This window comes from Hyla sarda, chromosome 6, assembly GCF_029499605.1.
Source record: "Hyla sarda isolate aHylSar1 chromosome 6, aHylSar1.hap1, whole genome shotgun sequence".
In the NCBI taxonomy this organism is placed as follows: domain Eukaryota; kingdom Metazoa; phylum Chordata; class Amphibia; order Anura; family Hylidae; genus Hyla; species Hyla sarda.
Window position 1 is genome coordinate 115,451,157 of NC_079194.1, and position 22,074 is coordinate 115,473,230.

The window sequence follows — 22,074 nt, forward strand, 5'->3', positions numbered from 1 at the left end:
TGAAGTCTGTCTCTGATCCTGTCCAAAATTTTTGGAACATCACCTACAAATCTGAACATCACCTACAAATCTGAACATCACCTACAAATGTTTACCTACTGACGTCAGCTCCAACAGGTACTATAACATGCACTGACATTGACAGGAGGCATGACCTGAGGAAGTGGGAGTATCCCACAAAACAGCTGTCGTCACTGCCACGAGCGCTACGGCGTCCGCACCCGCTGCACTTATGCCTTCCATTGTATGCTGCTACAGTTGATCTCCATGCAATAGAGCATCACATTTGAAGCAACTTGTAGTGGTGAGTGCTATCCTTCTCTTTATTCATACACATTGAACTTGCCTTTTGTGCACTCCAGGATTTAGCACCCCACTTACTCCTGCATCGGGATTTATATATACGGATTAAGAGGTGTGGTTTGCTAGTGCCGGAGTATTGAACTTTCTCTACCACAAAACATTTTGTACCTCTTACTATCTCCCGAGCATGCACCTTGTTTATACCTCTACATATTGCGCCAATATAATCCGAAATGGAAATGGATACTATCCCTGAAAATGCAGGAGCAGAAACCGTCTCGGAAAAAGCCATAGCAGCAGGGCGTGCGGATGCCGATACGTACTTTTCACAATGTAATGCACCTGACACTATGCACCTTATGAGCACGAAAAGCCTTGAAACCAAAATCTTCCAGCTTGCAGAGAAAGAAATGCGCCTCTTCTGGACTATAGGATCCCTTAGATCCTACAAAGAATGTGAACGGGAACCCTCCCAATATCTGGACGATCCAATATTTATAAAGGACTAGGAAAAAATCCATCTTGATTACTCCACTAACATGCTTACCCTGCTGTTAGCTCGGAATGAAGCTGAATATACTACAGTAACTGAAACCCTAGGAAGAGCTAAATTAGAACTACAGAACAGACTATCAGAGATGCAAAGACAACAATTCCTAAAAAAAAACTGGAAAATAAGCTATTGAATTTACAATGTACCCTGAAAGACCAAAAACGGGACAAATTTTTAAGGGACAAAATGGACTTCGAAACAGGAAAAATATTCAATAAAAAAGCAAATAAAACACCCTACCCACAAACCTATCATTACAAAAACACTAGAAAAAAGACCACAGACTTCTTAACAATCAAATTAGACTCCAGCAGCTCTGAAGAAAAAAACATTACTCAAAACGCATCAAAAAACGCATCCAATGTGAACCACCCTTCAGAAGGAAGACAAGGCGCGGAGGAAAGAGGAGGACCAAGCATACTCAGGGGAGAGGGCGCCAAAAGGAAGAAAGTATTTTGGCATTCACCTTAAATGAGACTAAACATAACCCAACTTCAGAGACAATAACAAATGACACCGAAACCGAACACACCGCATCTACAACAATTATAAACCTCACAGACATTCCTTTGAGTAATGCCGCTACATCAGTATTATTCAAAGGACTGAATTTTTGCCCTACCAATGAGTTCAACACTCCTGTAGACTTTGAAATTGATTTATTTAAAAACATACGAAAACTAAACCTAAAAAAAAGTTTTCGACAACAAACAAACCCTCAAAAACATCTCAGAGGGAGAAACCCCAGTCACCATTGGTGCGCTGGGCTTTAGCGCTCAAATTGAATCGAGTGATATAGAATGTTTATCCACACTAGTTGAACTATTGGGGGGTAACCTAAATACTGATAATTCATCAGAGGTAGACTGTGAAATATTTAAAGGTGGAGAAAAATCAACATTTAACCCCCAAATTACACCTGGGAGCAACCTGGATCTATTCCAGCACAAGGAGCTGGAGGAGATCAAAGCACTCAAATACCCTCAGGATGCATTTAACCTTTCCATTGAAGAAAGACATCTGAAAAGAGCAAAAGAAGGAAAGACCGACGGGAAGGCGCCTAGTGCGATACCGTTGATGACAGGTGAGAGGGGTTAGTCGAAGAGTAGGTAATGGATGCTCACCTTGAGCGAGCAAAAAACTCGCATGTAGACCCACAATGGGGTTAGTGGTATAGATGATAGTCCACCGGATGCAGCTGCTAAGCCCAGGGTACAGGACAGGACTAGCCAGTCCTGGAAAGATATGCAGTAGTAAGGAAGAAAAAACCCTTTCAAAGGGCGCTGCTGTTGTCCTGGTGAGATGAAGATAAAAAGTCTGAGGCAGAAGTATTTTGCAAGGTATAGCTTCTTTATTGGTGCAGAATCATAGCAAGCAGGGATACAGGCTGGATAACGCGTTTCGGTGGACAGCACCCCCTTCTTCAGATCAGTGATCTGATGAAGGGGGCGCTGTCCCCCGAAACGCATTATCCTGCCTGTATCCCCGCTTGCTATGATTCTGCACCAATAAAGAAGCTATACCTTGCAAAATACTTCTGCCTCAGACTTTTTATCTTCATCTCACCAGGACAACAGCAGCGCCCTTTGAAAGGGTTTTTTCTTCCTTACTACTGCATTGAAGAAAGACAGGACCTCACTTGGCTCAAGTCCCTCAAAGGTATAGTTGTTAAAAGGTCAGACAAGGGGGGCAACATTGTTATCATGACTGAAAAATATTATACACAGGAGGCATTGCGCCAATTGTGCGACACTAACAACTATGATAAATTAAAAAATAACCCTATACCGAAACTTACATCTAAATTGAGAACCTTCCTCAGAAAATGGGTGGAAAGAGGTATCAACTCTAATTCTACTGCCATTAAACTACTTACAACCAACCCTAAATACCCGTGTTGGTACTTTCTACCCAAAATTCATAAAAGGTTGGAGACCCCACCCGGGAGACCTATTGTCTCCGGGGTGGGGTCTCTAACCGAACCAGTGTCCCAATATATTGATTTGCTCCTGCGTCCACTGCTAAAAGAAATACCTTCTATGGTTAAGGATACAAAAGAGTTCCTTAAGATTCTCCAAGACATGGAATGGCATGGTGGCTGTATGCTGTTATCACTCGATATCGAAAGTCTATACACCAGCATAAACAAAAAAAAAAGCCATCAAGTGTGTTGCAGAGTTATTAAGTAAAACAAAAAAAAGTCCTGAGTTTATCGAGTTCGTCCCTGAGGCCCTGTCTCTGATCCTGTTGAATAATGTGTTCCAATTTAACGATGTCTGGTATACCCAAACAAGCGGAGTAGCCATGGGCACGCCTGTGGCATGTGCCCTGGCCAACTTATACGTCGTATCCCTAGAGCAGAGATTTGTTTTCTGAGTAAATAATCCCTATTTAAAATACGTAAAAAAATACGTCAGATTTGTAGATGTTCTAATAATTTGGACAGGATCAGAGACAGACTTCAAGAAATTCGTAAAAATGATAAACACCATAAATGATCTAGATTTGACATGTACGTTTAAAACTAAAACAAAACCCACCACAGGTAATACACTTTTACACTATAGTAGCCATCATCCACAACACAAAAAAATGGCTGTTCCATATGGACAATTCTTGCGACTAAAAAGAATCAATAGTACACAAACTAGTTTCATTAGTCAAGCCAATGATTTATACAAACGGCTAAAAGATAGGAGGTACCCTCATGACGTATTAATAAAAGCATACAATAAAGCTAATCAACAGGACAGAGGGATGTTATAAAAAAAAAATCAATGCATAAAATGTGGAAATTTTATAAAAAATTACTTGTCCACGGGACTAAAATGGAGCAAAATCTACTTGTCCCTCATGACGATCCACTTGTCCGGACCAATTTTCGCTTTTACGCTCTAATTTTTTCCTCCTCGCCCTATAATAGCCATAACTACCTACTATAATGATACCTTTAAATTTTTCAATAACATATTCTCTGAACCAAAAAAATATATATATATATATTTAGGGAAATGAAATTGAAATAGTAAAAGATACATTTTGCAGATTTGGTGGTTTTCTTTTCTACGCCATTTACCTTGTGGTTGAGGTAACATGTTAGTTTTATACTTTAGGCCGCCTGATTACAGCAATACCTGATTTGTATCGTTTACATCATGTTTTACTAATTCTGGACTTTTTCAAATTTTTTTTAATTGCCATTTTTTAACCCCTGTAGCTTTATTTTTTTTGCCACATACCAGGCTGTATGAGGGCTAATTTTTTTGTGCCATAATGTGTTTTTTGTATCTGTACCATTTTGGTATTGATCTGACTTTTTAATCGCTTTTTAACTTTTTTTTCTGGGATATTATAAAAAAACGGCTGTCCTGGCATGCTGGGAATTGTAGTTTTGTAACATCTGGAGGGCCACAGTTTGAAGACCACTGGGTTAATGTGAGTCTTTCAAACTTTTATTAAAACTTTTTTTTTTTAACACTTTATTACACTTATATGAGGAATCATTAGATTCCTCAGACAGATGAATAGAGTTCTATTGAACTCTATTAATCTGTGTGCTCTGTGATCCATTGATAGAGCCTAGTCCAGCCAGGCTCTATCAATGACAGAGCGGGACAGCAGGGAACAGAGGTAAGCCCTCCGGCTACCTCTATAGTGGATCACCCCCCGCGATCATGCTGCGGGGGGGCGATCCACCCCACTAGCCCACCAGCGAGCATTCACATGTGCCTTTAGACGCTGCTGTCAGCTTTGACAGCGGTGATCTAAAGGGTTAATAGCCAGCCGCAGCGATCGCCGCATGCTGGCTATTAGCGGCGGCCCGCCGGCTACTGAGAACAGCCGGGGGCTACAGAGTATGGAGCGGTGGTTACAGGCTTCCATTATGGGTAAGTGAGGTTCATTTCACTAATCATTATTGATATGCTTTGGGCCCATTCTCTATACCAATTATGTGATATAGCAGTTAGCTTTTCATTACTACTGGGGCCCTTTCTGGACCCCTGGTTACTTCTTATTGAATAGGAGCCATATTACATCATTTTCTGACCTCACTATATATACATCCATTGTGATCATTACTTTTACTGTACCTGATCCACCTACGTGTTTTCCGGTTGTATCTGAGACATCTCATTTTGTATTGCTTTATACATACACACCTGGTATTTTATCCTTATTGAAATTAGTCACATATGTGTGACGCTTTTTAACATTTTGGATATAACAATAAAATTTTGCATATTTATCAGTAGCAATTACTCTCTGTTTGAGTCTTTTCTCTTCTTTTGCATAAAAGAGTATGGAGCGGGCAGGAATCTCGAGCCCGCTCCATACATACTGCAGAGCGCCGCATGCATCTCCCCGTGCAGACGTGCCTCCTCCCCTCAGCTCTCCAAAGCTACAGCTGGGGGAGCTAAGGCAGAGGACGCAGGTCTGCACAGGGAGAAAGAAGCCACGCCCCCTCATCTCCCCCGCACGTCTGTAGAGCAGGGGAGAGAAGGCAAATACACAGCTTCTCATCTCCCCTGCTCTGTTTCGGAGGACACAGTTTTTACAGCCGGGGGCTGCAGAGTATGGAGCGGGCAGGAGTCGGCAGCCCGCTCCATACAGACTGCAGAGGTCCGGACGACTTGTCAGGTCCGGCCCTGCTTGCCCGAAGCCGGACTAAGGGCCGGACAAATTCACTTGCCCGGCGCCCGGAACTGCTTGTCCCGGGCATCGGGCGATAGGAATTCCACATCCCTGATAAAAAGAACAAAGAAATTATAACGAACGAAGATCACCGATTTTGTTTTACTTTTCCCTTTAGTCCCATGGCTAACACCATGAGAAAGGCTATCTACCAGAATTGGTACCTCATTCAAATGGACCCCATACTGAGTAAATATGCCAATAATAAACCAATAATAGCTTTCAAATGGGCCACAAATCTAAGTGATTCCTTAACACATAGCAAATTCTCCAGCGATAACCCGAAATAAAACTGGTTAAGTAAGTGCTCCCCAATAGGGAACTACAAATATCAAAACTGTAACTGGTGTCCATACTATCAAGCAGGGAAACATATAAAGGTAGGAGGCACCTTTATTAAAATAAAAGAGCTAATGTGCTGTCGATCTGACTATGTAGTATATTGCCTTACCTATGAATGCGGACGATTTTACATCGGCAGCACTACACACCCGATGAATATTAGCTTCTGCGAACACGTATATTCGCTAAAATCGGGGAAGGGCTCGTCCAGAGTAATGGAACACTTCCAAAAAGTTCATAATAATGACCCAACACATATGAAATTTCAAGGGATCCAAAGAATACTACCCACAAAAGGTATGGATATTAAGATAACCCTGCTCCGAGCGGAGGCAAAATGGATCCTCCGCATGGATGCACAAGGCAGACTAGGTCTTAATGATAAGCTCGACTTAGGTGTATTTCTATAATTATAATCGTATATATTATAATAATATTACTTATGATTGCATTATGCCGTTTTTAGCATTGTTTTAATTCACTTACACTTATTTTTCTCACCTGACATGCATTGTCTAATGTTTACCTGCTGGCGTCAGCTCCACCAGGTACTATAACCGGTACTGATGTTGACAGAAGGCATGACCTGAGGAAGTGGGAGTATCCCACAAAACAGCTGTCGTCTCTGCCACGAGCGCTACGGCGTCCGCACCCACTCCACTTATGCCTTCCATTGTATGCTGCTACAGTTGATCTCCATGCAATAAAGCATCACATTTGAAGCAACTTGAAGTGGTGAGTGCTATCCTTCTCTTTATTCATACACATTGAACTTGCGTTTTGTGCACTCCAGGATTTAGCACCCCACATACTCCTGCATCTGGATTTATATATACGGATTAAGAGGTGTGGTTTGCTAGTGCCGGAGTATTAAACTTTCTCTACCAAAAAATATAAATAATAATATTATGGAGACCAACTACTGTATCTCTACACATAGTATAGGCAAACGTATAGTAATACGGGAAATTCCCACAAAAAAAACATTAAAGTGCATAAGGCAGCAGGAAGCTTGCCAATAAAAAAATAAACTCAGTAAACAGTTTTAAACAAATCTATACATATCCATAGGAGGTTTCTGTCCACCCTGAGCTTGCCTTAGGAAATCTCTGATATGGTTTGACGGGTGTACCACCCCAGTAAAACTCCCCACGTTCAATTGTCCCCGGAGCAGGTCACACTTTCCCAGCAGGCATAGCTTTTCATGGCAAGAGGGCCCACTCACAGCACAGAGAGATCATGTGCATGTACGGTCTGTATGTTAAGAGTGGCGCTTATGCAACAAGCCCACTGATCAAAGCAACTTTCAGGTTCTGCGCCATGTGATTCGTACATGTGACCATTTATGTTATCAGGTCGCATAAACATGCAGCAATAAAGTGGGAGCCGACGCACCAAGTGCATTATATATATAAGTTCCATAGGTGAAGGGCATATGTGCTCAGTTCCTGCTTTATGACATGCTGCCTGCAGAGTGGATTCCTAAGGGTTGGAGCTCTGTCCTGCTTGTTTAGAACTCTAATGCTCCAATCTCCTGGCCGAGCCTGTGTGAATATTACCAGAAAATACACGATGTGGGTGATTGGCCACCAGACCCTTAAAAGGGTACTCCAGCACTAGAAAATTATAAGCAAATGGGCAGTAGTTGTATACTTATGTAAATCTGTAATATGCTTCTGTAGACATTTTAGCCTACATCCTTCACTTTTACTTGTCCCAAGCCCACACCGGAAATTAAGTAGTTTGTTAACTTTTATGTTACTGACAACTATGCGCTCCATTGTATCGGTTCCATTTTGTGACAATTCGCGTCATGTGGTTTTACCATCTTGCCATTGACATTTGTTGCTCTGCGCTAAGAAGCAGATAAATGTAACTGTGGGAGGGAATGCAGCTATACGTAATATCCAGGGAGACACCATCACATTCACCTCGCTCCACCAAATATAAACAACATATGTAATCATCTACAGTGAGTGGAAAGCATTGTTAGAGGTTTAGTAGTGCTATATTGGTTTTCACCCAGCTTTTCCAGAAACAGATAAAAACTAATAACTTTTTTCCAGGGATTTTCTTTTATCATAGAATGCTGCCTTGGTTTGACAATATCTGCATGAAGTTTGTGTGTTCATCCTTTTTTTTTTACTTTTCTCCCACAATCCAAAAAAACACGCTAGGACTGATGTGTGAGATGGCAACCCTTGTACTGTGCCATAGAATATGTTAGTACCATAGGTGCAACATATGTAATAGGTAATGATTAACAGGTAGATGAACATTCTAGAGCTTTTTATTAAGGAAACTTTAATAAAAGAAGTGTAAAATACCATTCATCAGCTGACTACAAAGACTGAATAATTTCACCTCCATCCTTAATAAACGGTAAACTGGGAAAAAAAAGTCAAGTCAGGTCAGGACTGAAAAATTCCACATAAATCAGTCACAGACCAATTAAAAAATGAGACTCTTAAAGAAGCCTGTGTTATTTCTCCAAACATATGTTTACCCTTGGTTTACCAGAGATGAATGTATTCACGTGTAGGAGGGAACTGCATGCATAGCAATCGCTTGATTAACTTTGAATGTAAGAACTGTCATTTTAGAACATTTGACACTACAGGAGTAAAAAAGGGAGTGTGTTCTGTATTGTTCTTTATTGGATCTGTATCACAAGTAAAAAACAAGTCATCTACAAATCCTGGCTTTTAAGGTATTCATTTTACGGGGGCCTTGATTAAAGTAGTGGTTAGTGGGAACATTAATCTAACTAAAGGGTTGCACTACTCCTGTCAGGTGACACTACAACACTCATCATCCATCACTCGCTTAAATCACAACACTACTTCATCATATCCACAACATCACCATCCCGCCAGCCATACACTATCTGCGCTCCATCTGGACTGCCACACTTGTTTTGATGAATCCATATGCACTTAGCTCCCCCTAGTAGTGGCTGCATGCAGTAATAATTAAATAATATATCAATTCTGAAAGACAGAGCTCTTCTATACCAGTGGCGGATCCGGGGGGGGGGGGGGGGGGCTCACATATAAATCCCCCTGACATGTGCCCCTCACATTTAATGCCCCCCTGACATGTTCCCCTGACTTATAATGCCCCCCCTGTTATGTGCCCTTCACTCATAATGCCGCAAGTTCTGTGCCCCTCACATATAATGTCCCCTGATGGGGCAGGACAGGAGGCATTATATTTGAGGGGAACATGACGGAGGCATTATATGTTAGGGGCACATCACAGGGGGCATTATATGCTAGGGGCACGGGACAGAGGGCATTATTATGATGTGGGGGCAACAGGACGGGTCATAATTATTATATGTGGGGGCACAGGATGGGGCATTATTACTATACATGAAGGCCACAGAGTGTTTTACATTCAAGAGGTATAGTGTATATTATAAAGAATTTCTGGGGTAGTACGGTTTTTATGGGCCACAATACATTACGGTATTGTATTAAGAGGGTACACGGCAATGTTATATTCAGAGAGCGCAGTATGTTGTAGTAATATATTCAGAGGATTCAGTGTGTAGTAGTATTATATTCAGAGGGTATGGTGTGTGGCGGTATTATATCCAGAGGGTACACTGTGTAGTAGTAGTAGTATTATATTCAGAGGGTACGTTGTGTGGCGTTTTTCTTATTCAGAGGGTACAGTGTGTAGTAGTATTATATTCAGAGGGTACGGTGTGTGGCGGTATTATTTTCAGAGGGTACAGTGTATCAGAATTATATTCAGAGGGTGTGTGCCAGTATTTTATTCAAAAGATAGGGTGCTTGGCAGTATCATAACAATTATTGTTTTCATATAAAGGATTAGAATTCGCTGACATAGGGAGGAGCTATCTGGGCATCAAGTTCTGCAGAAAGAACATTTAGCTGGACCCGGCAGTATGTACATCTTAAATAGATAAGGAAAGACAATAGAGAAGACGTCACCTGTAGTCACTGATATCATTGTGTATTCTCCTCACAATAGAGAAGACGTCACCTGTAATCACCGATATCATTGTGTATTCTCCTCACTATAGAGAAGATGTCACCTGTAGTCACGGATATCATTGTGTATTGTCCTCAATATAGAGAAGACGTCACATGTAGTCACTGATATTGTGTATTCTCCACACTATAGAGAAGACGTCACCTGTAGTCACTGATCTTGTGTATTTTCCTTATTATAGAGAAGACGTCACCTGTAATCACTGATATCATTGTGTTTTCTCCTCACTATAGAGAAGACGTCACCTGTAGTCACTGATATTGTGTATTTCCCTCATTATTGATAAGACGTCACCTGTAGTCACTGATATCTTTGTGTATTCTGCTCACTATAGAGAAGACGTCACCTGTAGTCACTGATATCATTGTGTATTCTCCTCACTATAGAGAAGATGTCACCTGTAGTCACTGATATCATTGTGTATTCTCCTCACTATAGAGAAGATGTCACCTCTAATTACTGATGGTGTGTATTGTCCTCACTATAGAGAAGACGTCACCTGTTATCACTGATATTATTGTGTATTCTCCTCACTATAGAGAAGACGTCACCTGTAGTCACTGATATCATTGTGTATTCTCCTCACTATAGAGAAGACGTCACCTGTAGTCACTGATATTGTGTATTTTCCTCATTATAGAGAAGATATCACCTGTAATCACTTATATCATTGTGTATTCTGCTCACTATAGAGAAGACGTCACCTGTAGTCACTGATATCATTGTGTATTCTCCTCACTATAGAGAAGACGTCACCTGTAGTCACTGATATCATTGTGTATTCTCCTCACTATAGAGAAGACGTCACCTGTAGTCACTGATATCATTGCGTATTCTCCACACTATAGAGAAGAAGTCACCTGTAATCACTGATATCATTGTGTATTCTCCTCACTATAGAGATGACGTCACCTGTAGTCACTGATATCACTGTGCATTCTCCACACTATAGAGAAGAAGTCACCTGTAGTCACTGATATTGTGTATTTTCCTCATTATAGAGAAGACGCTACCTGTAGTCACTGATATCATTGTGTCTTCTGCTCACTAAAGAGAAGACGTCACCTGTAGTCACTGATATCATTGTGTATTCTCCTCACTATAGAGAAGACGTCACCTGTAGTCACTGATATCATTGTGTATTCTACTCACTATAGAGAAGACGTCACCTGTAGTCACTTATGATTGTGTATTCTCCTCACTATAGAGACCTCACCTGTTATCACTGATATCATTGTGTATTCTCCTCACTATAGAGAAGACGTCCCCTTTAGTCACTGATATCATTGTGTGTTCACCTCACTATAGAGAAGACGTAACCTGTACACTGATATTATTGTGTTTTCTCCTCACTATAGAGAAGACGTCACCTGTAGTCACTGATATCATTGTGTATTCTGCTCACTAAAGAGAAGACGTCACCTGTAGTCACTGATATCATTGTGTATTCTCCTCACTATAGAGAAGATGTCACCTGTAGTCAATGATATCATTGTGTATTCTCCTCAATATAGAGAAGATATCACCTGTAGTTACTGATATCATTGTGTATTCTCCTCACTATAGAGAAGACGTCATCTGTAGTCACTGATATTGTTTATTCTCCTCACCATAGAGAAGATGTCACCTGTAATCACTGATATCATTGTGTATGCTGCCTGGCTGTCCTATCAGAGCTGTAATCACTTGTAAGTTCTGCATTTATGATGGGTGAAACAACAATTCCCAGCAAACCTTTACCACTGCTTAGGTCATACTGGGAGCTGTAGTTTTAAATGGTAAAAAAAACATCTTTAGCACTTTCCCATTCTGTGGCAATTGGTATATTTGATTATTATACTGGAAATAAGTTTCTGCAACATGCTACACCACGGGCATCACAACATGCTAAAAAAAATCAGGGCCTATATCCCTTAATGTTATGTTTTTGCAAGTAATTGTAAGAAAAATATGGCACTCTCTGTGGGTTAATGGTGCTCGAATAGGGTCCCAATCCTTTATCAATAGTAGAAAATAAATTCGGCACTCTTAATTCAGATATTGAAGTTTTATTCCGCAATATATCAATCTGACAGAATACATATGACGTTTCGGTCCAAGTAGAGGACCTTCATCAGATATCTATAGATTGCTGCGGAGGCAGGTGTAGTATGGCCTATATCCAGGTAGAAGAGAGAGTCGGTGCTTGCGATACAACGATCGCGTGGTGTGCGCGATCGTTGTATTGCAAGCACCGACTCTCTCTTCTACCTGGCTATAGGCCATACTACACCTGCCTCCACAGCAATCCACAGATATCTGATGAAGGTCCTCTACTTGGACCGAAACGTCATATATATTCTGTCAGATTGCTATAGTGCGGAATAAAATTTCAATATCTGAATTAAGAGTGTCGAATTTATTTACTACTATGTTTTTGCAAGTATTCATTCCTTGCCTTAGAAAAAAATCTCCTTTCTTCCAGTCTAAATGTGTGACCACGTGTCCTGTTTATGTAAACATTCTATTATATTATGTGTAAACTGCTTAATATGTCTTATGATCCTTACAATATTGATATATGTGTTTAAACATACCCTGTGTTACGCCGAGCGCTCCGGGTCCCCGCTCCTCCCCGGAGCGCTCGCTTCACTCCCTCCGCTGCAGCGCTCCGGTCACGTCCTCTGACCCGGGGCGCTGCGATCCTGCTGCCAGCCGGGATGCGATTCGCGATGCGGGTAGCGCCCGCTCGCGATGCGCACGCCGGCTCCCCTACCTGACTCGCTCCCCGTCTGTTCTGTCCCGGCGCGCGCGGCCCCGCTCCCTAGGGCGCGCGCGCGCCGGGTCTCTGCGATTTAAAGGGCCACTGCGCCGCTGATTGGCGCAGTGGTTCCAATTAGGGTTTTCACCTGTGCACTTCCCTATATTACCTCACTTCCCTTGCACTCCCTTGCCGGATCTTGTTGCCTTAGTGCCAGTGAAAGCGTTCCTTGTGTGTTCCTTGCCTGTGTTTCCAGACCTTCTGCCGTTGCCCCTGACTACGATCCTTGCTGCCTGCCCCGACCTTCTGCTACGTCCGACCTTGCTTCTGCCTACTCCCTTGTACCGCGCCTATCTTCAGCAGCCAGAGAGGTGAGCCGTTGCTAGTGGATACGACCTGGTCACTACCGCCGCAGCAAGACCATCCCGCTTTGCGGCGGGCTCTGGTGAAAACCAGTAGTGGCTTAGAACCGGTCCACTAGCACGGTCCACGCCAATCCCTCTCTGGCACAGAGGGTCCACTACCTGCCAGCCGGCATCGTGACAGTAGATCCGGCCATGGATCCCGCTGAAGTTCCTCTGCCAGTTGTCGCTGACCTCACCACGGTGGTCGCCCAGCAGTCACAACAGATAGCGCAACAAGGCCAACAGCTGTCTCAACTGACCGTTATGCTACAACAGTTGCTACCACAGCTTCAGCAGTCATCTCCTCCGCCAGCTCCTGCACCTCCTCCGCAGCGAGTGGCCGCTCCTGGGATACGCTTATCCTTGCCGGATAAATTTGATGGGGACTCTAAGTTTTGCCGTGGCTTTCTTTCCCAATGTTCCCTGCATCTGGAGATGATGTCGGACCTGTTTCCCACTGAAAGGTCTAAGGTGGCTTTCGTAGTCAGTCTTCTGTCCGGAAAAGCCCTGTCATGGGCCACACCGCTCTGGGACCGCAATGACCCCGTCACTGCCTCTGTACACTCCTTCTTCTCGGAAATCCGAAGTGTCTTTGAGGAACCTGCCCGAGCCTCTTCTGCTGAGACTGCCCTGTTGAACCTGGTCCAGGGTAATTCTTCCGTTGGCGAGTATGCCGTACAATTCCGTACACTTGCTTCAGAATTGTCCTGGAATAATGAGGCCCTCTGCGCGACCTTCAAAAAAGGCCTATCCAGCAACATTAAAGATGTTCTGGCCGCACGAGAAATTCCTGCTAATCTACATGAACTTATTCACCTAGCCACTCGCATTGACATGCGTTTTTCTGAAAGGCGTCAGGAACTCCGCCAAGATATGGACTCTGTTCGCACGAGGCGTTTCGTCTCCTCGGCTCCTCTCTCCTCTGGTCCCCTGCAATCTGTTCCTGTGCCTCCCGCCGTGGAGGCTATGCAGGTCGACCGGTCTCGCCTGACACCTCAAGAGAGGACACGACGCCGTATGGAGAACCTCTGCCTGTACTGTGCTAGTACCGAACACTTCCTGAGGGATTGTCCTATCCGTCCTCCCCGCCTGGAAAGACGTACGCTGACTCCGCACAAAGGTGAGACAGTCCTTGATGTCTACTCTGCTTCTCCACGTCTTACTGTGCCTGTGCGGATGTCTGCCTCTGCCTTCTCCTTCTCTACAGTGGCCTTCTTGGACTCTGGATCTGCAGGAAATTTTATTTTGGCCTCTCTCGTCAACAGGTTCAACATCCCAGTGACCAGTCTCGCCAGACCCCTCTACATCAATTGTGTAAATAATGAAAGATTGGACTGTACCATACGTTTCCGCACGGAGCCCCTTCTTATGAGCATCGGATCTCATCATGAGAGGATTGAACTTTTGGTCCTCCCCAATTGCACCTCGGAGATTCTCCTTGGACTTCCCTGGCTTCAACTTCATTCCCCAACCCTGGATTGGTCCACTGGGGAGATCAAGAGTTGGGGGTCCTCTTGTTCCAAGAACTGTCTAAAACCAGTTCCCAGTAACCCTTGCCGTAACTCTGTGGTTCCTCCAGTAACCGGTCTCCCTAAGGCCTATATGGACTTCGCGGATGTTTTCTGCAAAAAACAAGCTGAGACTCTACCTCCTCACAGGCCTTATGATTGCCCTATCGACCTCCTCCCGGGTACTACTCCACCCCGGGGCAGAATTTATCCTCTCTCTGCCCCAGAGACTCTTGCCATGTCCGAATACGTCCAGGAGAATCTAAAAAAGGGCTTTATCCGTAAATCCTCCTCTCCTGCCGGAGCCGGATTTTTCTTTGTGTCCAAAAAAGATGGCTCCCTACGTCCTTGCATTGACTACCGCGGTCTTAATAAAATCACGGTTAAGAACCGCTACCCCTTACCCCTCATCTCTGAACTCTTTGATCGCCTCCAAGGTGCCCACATCTTCACTAAATTAGACTTAAGAGGCGCCTATAACCTCATCCGCATCAGAGAGGGGGACGAGTGGAAAACGGCATTTAACACCAGAGATGGACACTTTGAGTATCTGGTCATGCCCTTTGGACTGTGCAATGCCCCTGCCGTCTTCCAAGACTTTGTCAATGAAATTTTTCGTGATCTGTTATACTCCTGTGTTGTGGTATATCTGGACGATATCCTAATTTTTTCTGCCAATCTAGAAGAACACCGCCAGCATGTCCGTATGGTTCTTCAGAGACTTCGTGACAACCAACTCTATGCCAAAATTGAGAAATGTCTGTTTGAATGCCAATCTCTTCCTTTTCTAGGATATTTGGTCTCTGGCCAGGGACTACAGATGGATCCAGACAAACTCTCTGCCGTCTTAAATTGGCCACGCCCCTCCGGACTCCGTGCTATCCAACGCTTTTTGGGGTTCGCCAATTATTACAGGCAATTTATTCCACATTTTTCTACCATTGTGGCTCCTATCGTGGCTTTAACCAAAAAAAATGCTGATCCCAAGTCCTGGCCTCCTCAAGCAGAAGACTCCTTTAAACGACTCAAGTCTGCCTTTTCTTCGGCTCCCGTGCTCTCCAGACCTGACCCTTCCAAACCCTTCCTATTGGAGGTTGATGCCTCCTCAGTAGGAGCTGGAGCTGTTCTTCTACAAAAAAATTCTTCCGGGCATGCTGTCACTTGTGGTTTTTTCTCTAGGACCTTCTCTCCAGCGGAGAGGAACTACTCCATCGGGGATCGAGAGCTTCTAGCCATTAAATTAGCACTTGAGGAATGGAGGCATCTGCTGGAGGGATCAAGATTTCCTGTTATTATCTACACCGACCACAAGAACCTCTCCTACCTCCAGTCGGCCCAACGACTGAATCCTCGCCAGGCCCGGTGGTCTCTGTTCTTTGCCCGATTTAATTTTGAGATTCACTTTCGTCCTGCCGATAAGAACATTAGGGCCGATGCTCTCTCTCGTTCCTCGGATGCCTCAGAAGTTGATCTCCCTCCGCAACACATCATTCCACCTGACTGCCTGATCTCCACTTCTCCTGCCTCCATCAGGCAGACTCCTCCAGGAAAGACCTTTGTTTCTCCACGCCAACGCCTCGGAATCCTCAAATGGGGTCATTCCTCCCATCTCGCAGGTCATGCGGGCATCAAGAAATCTGTGCAACTCATCTCCCGCTTCTATTGGTGGCCGACTCTGGAGACGGATGTTGGGGACTTTGTGCGAGCCTGCACTATCTGTGCCCGGGATAAGACTCCTCGCCAGAAGCCCGCTGGTTTTCTTCACCCTCTGCCTGTCCCCGAACAGCCTTGGTCTCTGATTGGTATGGATTTTATTACTGATTTACCCCCTTCCCGTGGCAACACCGTTATTTGGGTGGTCGTTGATCGATTCTCCAAAATGGCACATTTCATCCCTCTTCCTGGTCTTCCTTCTGCGCCTCAGTTGGCTAAACAATTTTTTGTACACATTTTTCGTCTTCACGGGTTGCCTACGCAGATTGTCTCGGATAGAGGGGTCCAATTCGTGTCTAAATTCTGGAGAGCTCTCTGTAAACAACTCAAGATTAAATTAAATTTTTCCTCTGCATATCATCCCCAGTCCAATGGACAAGTAGAAAGAATTAACCAGATCCTGGGTGATTATTTGCGACATTTTGTTTCCTCCCGCCAGGATGACTGGGCAGATCTCCTTCCATGGGCCGAATTCTCGTATAACTTCAGGGTCTCTGAATCTTCCTCCAAATCCCCATTTTTCGTGGTGTACGGCCGTCACCCTCTTCCCCCCCTCCCTACCCCCTTGCCCTCTGGTCTGCCCGCTGTGGATGAAATTTCTCGTGACCTTTCCATTATATGGAGAGAGACCCAAAATTCTCTCTTACAGGCTTCTTCACGCATGAAGAGGTTCGCGGATAAGAAAAGAAGAGCTCCCCCCGTTTTTTCCCCTGGAGACAAGGTATGGCTCTCCGCTAAATATGTCCGCTTCCGTGTCCCTAGCTACAAGTTGGGACCACGCTATCTTGGTCCTTTCAAAATTTTGTGTCAAATTAATCCTGTCTCTTATAAACTTCTTCTTCCTCCTTCTCTTCGTATCCCTAATGCCTTTCACGTCTCTCTTCTCAAACCACTCATCCTCAACCGTTTTTCTCCCAAATCTGTTCCTCCCACTCCTGTTTCCGGCTCCTCGGACGTCTTCTCGGTCAAGGAAATTTTGGCTGCCAAAAAGGTCAGAGGGAAAAATTTTTTTTTAGTGGACTGGGAGGGTTGTGGTCCTGAAGAGAGATCCTGGGAACCTGAGGACAACATCCTTGACAAAAGTCTGCTCCTCAGGTTCTCAGGCTCCAAGAAGAGGGGGAGACCCAAGGGGGGGGGTACTGTTACGCCGAGCGCTCCGGGTCCCCGCTCCTCCCCGGAGCGCTCGCTTCACTCCCTCCGCTGCAGCGCTCCGGTCACGTCCTCTGACCCGGGGCGCTGCGATCCTGCTGCCAGCCGGGATGCGATTCGCGATGCGGGTAGCGCCCGCTCGCGATGCGCACCCCGGCTCCCCTACCTGACTCGCTCCCCGTCTGTTCTGTCCCGGCGCGCGCGGCCCCGCTCCCTAGGGCGCGCGCGCGCCGGGTCTCTGCGATTTAAAGGGCCACTGCGCCGCTGATTGGCGCAGTGGTTCCAATTAGGGTTTTCACCTGTGCACTTCCCTATATTACCTCACTTCCCTTGCACTCCCTTGCCGGATCTTGTTGCCTTAGTGCCAGTGAAAGCGTTCCTTGTGTGTTCCTTGCCTGTGTTTCCAGACCTTCTGCCGTTGCCCCTGACTACGATCCTTGCTGCCTGCCCCGACCTTCTGCTACGTCCGACCTTGCTTCTGCCTACTCCCTTGTACCGCGCCTATCTTCAGCAGCCAGAGAGGTGAGCCGTTGCTAGTGGATACGACCTGGTCACTACCACCGCAGCAAGACCATCCCGCTTTGCGGCGGGCTCTGGTGAAAACCAGTAGTGGCTTAGAACCGGTCCACTAGCACGGTCCACGCCAATCCCTCTCTGGCACAGAGGGTCCACTACCTGCCAGCCGGCATCGTGACACCCTGTTTGTAATGTAAGGCCATGTTCACACTACGGAATGTCCGCATAGAAAATCTCTGTGTGGACAGCCGTCTCCTAGATGAATAAGCATTCTGTGCGGTGTCTGCAGAAAGAATGAACGTGTTCATTCTTTCTGTGGATACAGAAAATGGAATTTATGTGCTGTAATCATCTGGCGTGCATATTCTGCCGTGTGCAAAGAGCAGCAGAATCCTGTTGAATTCAACGGGACTCTGCTGCAGCTGAATTTCCGTTCCGAATTCTGCATTGGAAATTCTGTTGTTTGAACATGGCCTAAGAGTCTTAAACAAGGTTAGGGCTGTATGATACATTTAATAATATTAAAGTTCCTTAAGCAATGCCTTATTTTCTGTCCGCCAACACAAAATACTCTAATAGTGCCCCTCCCGACACTAGACTCTGGATCCACCCCTGTTCTATACAGATATCTTATGAAATTTATCAGGACAGTAAGGCCAAATCTTAGTTTCTTTCATTGGACCCTTTCATTTCTATGTAGATCCCTGACTAAAGCTTCCAAAAACTGTATTGACAACATCTGTTTTATGTTGAGCATACTTCAGAACTTATGTTTATTTTTAAGTACTATGAGAGTCCTATTATGAAGTGTGCCTCCATTTCGGGAATTTACATGGTTAACAGCATTACATTATAATCTTTCTCTTTCCACAGGAAGCCGGCTACAGAAAACACAGACTGAGGAAGAATAGGGAAAATAAAATAATGATAAGCATGAGCCCACTGCACAGGAATGTGTGATCTGCTGCCAAGAATTTAAATAACATGTTTATATGTGGCGGGATTTCATGGAACAAAGGAATGGGGTCATCTCCGGTCTCAAAACGCGGTAAAAACCATCAGACTGGAGTAACGGTGCTGGGAGGGAACACGGCTGCTCAACTGAAACAAAACAAAAACTATTTGGAGCCGTTTATTCCAAAACTGACGTAGAACGACAAAGGGCAAAGGAGAATTTTAAGGCACGTTTGTGGCATGTTTATTCAAAAGGTTGTCAGGTTGTTATAAGAGTTTCTTCAACCTGGGATTCTCCAGTTTGTCAAGGCATGCAACAGCTGTAAAGCCGCTGGTCAATGACCCCTGTCCCGGAAAACCAGTTGTAATCTTTAACCACCATTTTAGAATCAATAATAATAATAAATAAGATTTTTAAGAGTGTATTCACACATACAGCATCTGCCCATATCTGATGTGCAGGATTTAAAGCTGCAGATTTGATCACTAAGTCACTAAATTTACATTGAAATCTGCTGCATAAAATCTGCAGCTTCAAATCCTGGACATTAAATATACGCAGGATACTGTACGTGTGATTACACCCTAAGGGCAGGGCCGCAGCCAAAAGCTCACTCTGCAGTTCATTTGTGACTGCCATTGGCGCATCTGCAGCGTGAAATATGCTGCGGATGCCCTTAGGGTATGTTTTCATTGCAGAGATACACTGCAGATTATCCACTGCCGATCTGTATCGACAAAGTCCAAAAGATTGTAAGAAATGTCCTCTTTGCACTGCATAAGCAATCTGCATGGAATCCGCATGGAGATAGACACTTGGGGGGACATGTATCATTGCCTTTAGACTACTTTTCATGTCTACAAATTTTACGCAATTGTGCTATTTTTGCATTTGTGCTGGGGTTTTTTTTGGTGGATGATTTTCTAAAGTTGTCACCAGTTTGGTGTACCTTAGACAACTTAATCCAGTGGACTGGTATGTATCATTTGCGCAAATTAAATGTAGAATGCTTTTTTGCGCAATTGCGCTTTTTTTGCTAAAATTGACTAGAAATCTACGAGTGGTGGCAAGGACACGTAGAAAGTGTCTGATGCTACACAGTTTTAAGCCAAGCAAGCATGGGTGTTGAAATAGTGGTTTCATTTCTTATTTATTTTTGCAAGTGTTTATAGAATATGTGATGTAATTGGCCAGTGCTTTCCGCTATTTTCGTTTTCAATAAAAAGCTTTTTTTTTATTTTTTTTTATTTTTTATTTTTTTTTGAACATCAAAAAAATACAAACATGTTATAAATTAAATACATTATTAGGTCACAATGTAGTCACCATCCTTTTTTTTTTTTTACATTTATCAACATGTAATTTTAGGATTTTGAATATTTTCTCCAAAAAACATAAAGATATGTGAATATGTTGCTCGTCTTCAGAACACGATTTGAGTGTCCGCTCAACAGAAGCGATTTCATAATCTCTAAGCAGCTGAAATGGAATCTATGTAGGAACATGCACGTACCCATTAACTATTAGTGGACTGCCGACCTGATTGTAGTTTGCTAGGGCCTACAATATGTCTAATTTTTCATACGGACAGAAAATCATGGTCTGGCACGATTTAAAATCTGTGTAAAACATCTCACATGCTGACAAAATTAACAGAACGGACTGGGACATTATCTAAATGTAAAAGGAAAATGCACAAATAACAGCCTTACTATGAATTAAATTGCAAAACATACAGAGAGAGCAAAAAACATTTATTTTTGCTGCCTTTGGAACAACAGACATGTAACATTGAATAGACCAACGTACCTTGATGCAGGATAGAACGTTTTTCCAGGCAACTTCCACTCTTGTCCACCTTGGATCAATTGTGACTTTTCAGTCCAATTTATCAAGGGGCTTGCACTAAAATGGTAAATTTGGCGCAATTACGCAAAATTTGCACCACCTTAAAACGTCTAAATTTCAGTCTATTATACACCAACATTGATACATGTCCTCCTTGGTGCGGATTGTAGTTGTGGAAACATTGCAGATTTATTGCAACCTTTCCCTGTTGACTTGGGAAATTGAAAAAAAAAAAATCTGCAGTGAAATGTGCTGTTATGGCTCTTGCTGCACAAATGCTGCAGCACAATCTGCAACTGAGGATTTTTTCATACAATAAATACCCCCCCCCCCCCCCTTTTTATATTATCCTCACCAAAATCCATATTATCATATTCACAACAGTGCACAGGAAAGGTAGCAAGCAATGTATAGAGGCATTTATGGCAGGAAAAGTAAGGTAGCATCTATAACAGGTAACATAATGTGACATATATACTGTTATACTGGTATACATTTACATTGAATGCATTGCACTGTATCACCATTTCTCAGTTACTTTTGACAGAGATATTTTTAACATTAGGGTCTGCCAAAACCCTAATGTTACAAAATATCTTTGTCTAAAGTAACTGAGAAATGGTGATACTTTGCAATGCATTCAATGTAGATGTATAACAGTATATATGTCACATTATGTTACCTGTTACAGATGCTACCTTACTTTTCCTGCAGCTTTTTATATAGCTGGTGTGGAAAAGGTTAAATATACGGCGGCAAAGTTATTTTTAGGAGAGCATACAATGAAAGAAATCTAAAAATAAAGGCCGGGTTCAAGGATTCACTGAGCCAAACAATTATCTTGCTTCCTTTGTTGCAGCACACTACAGAAATAGCTGCTTCAGTCTTCCTTGGCAGAAGATCCAGGCCAAGGAGGACCAGGGGAGAAGCTGGGACTTTGCTCCAAGCCCAGATAATTTGACACTTAACATAGGCGCCACTCCTGAAAGATGCCGTCGTTAAAGCTTTTCACCACTTGAGCGACTACATTAACTCTATAAGGGCTGCTTCTTTAACGCAGGTTCAACTTTAACTTATACAGTGGAAACTGCATATATAGCAATTCCCCAAGATTATTCTATTATTGGGATTTACTTTGATAGGTGGAAATGTATATATCAACTCATAATGATACCAGGGAGATAAGTAGCTATCAGGCAGCTTCTTCTCAGGAAAAGTCATAAAATAATGAATACCACAGTGAAATCTAAAGGAGAATGTTGTGGTGACCCAGTACAGAATATAGCATTCTGCCCATCCTGTGTGGTAGATGTTGCCTTCAGTGTCCG

At 43.6% G+C, this 22,074-nt stretch overlaps 1 protein-coding gene across 1 annotated transcript in view; it reads left to right on the top strand.

Annotated features, from left to right (window-relative positions):
- Positions 1-20,204, top strand: part of LOC130275997 (G-protein coupled receptor 22-like) — a 430,686-nt gene extending 410,482 nt beyond the window's left edge. Inside the window, exon 4 of the transcript XR_008844981.1 lies at positions 18,817-20,204. The gene's annotated coding sequence lies outside the window, so the exon portion shown is untranslated. The remainder of the gene's footprint in view (positions 1-18,816) is intronic.
- The last annotated feature ends 1,870 nt before the right edge of the window (positions 20,205-22,074 follow it).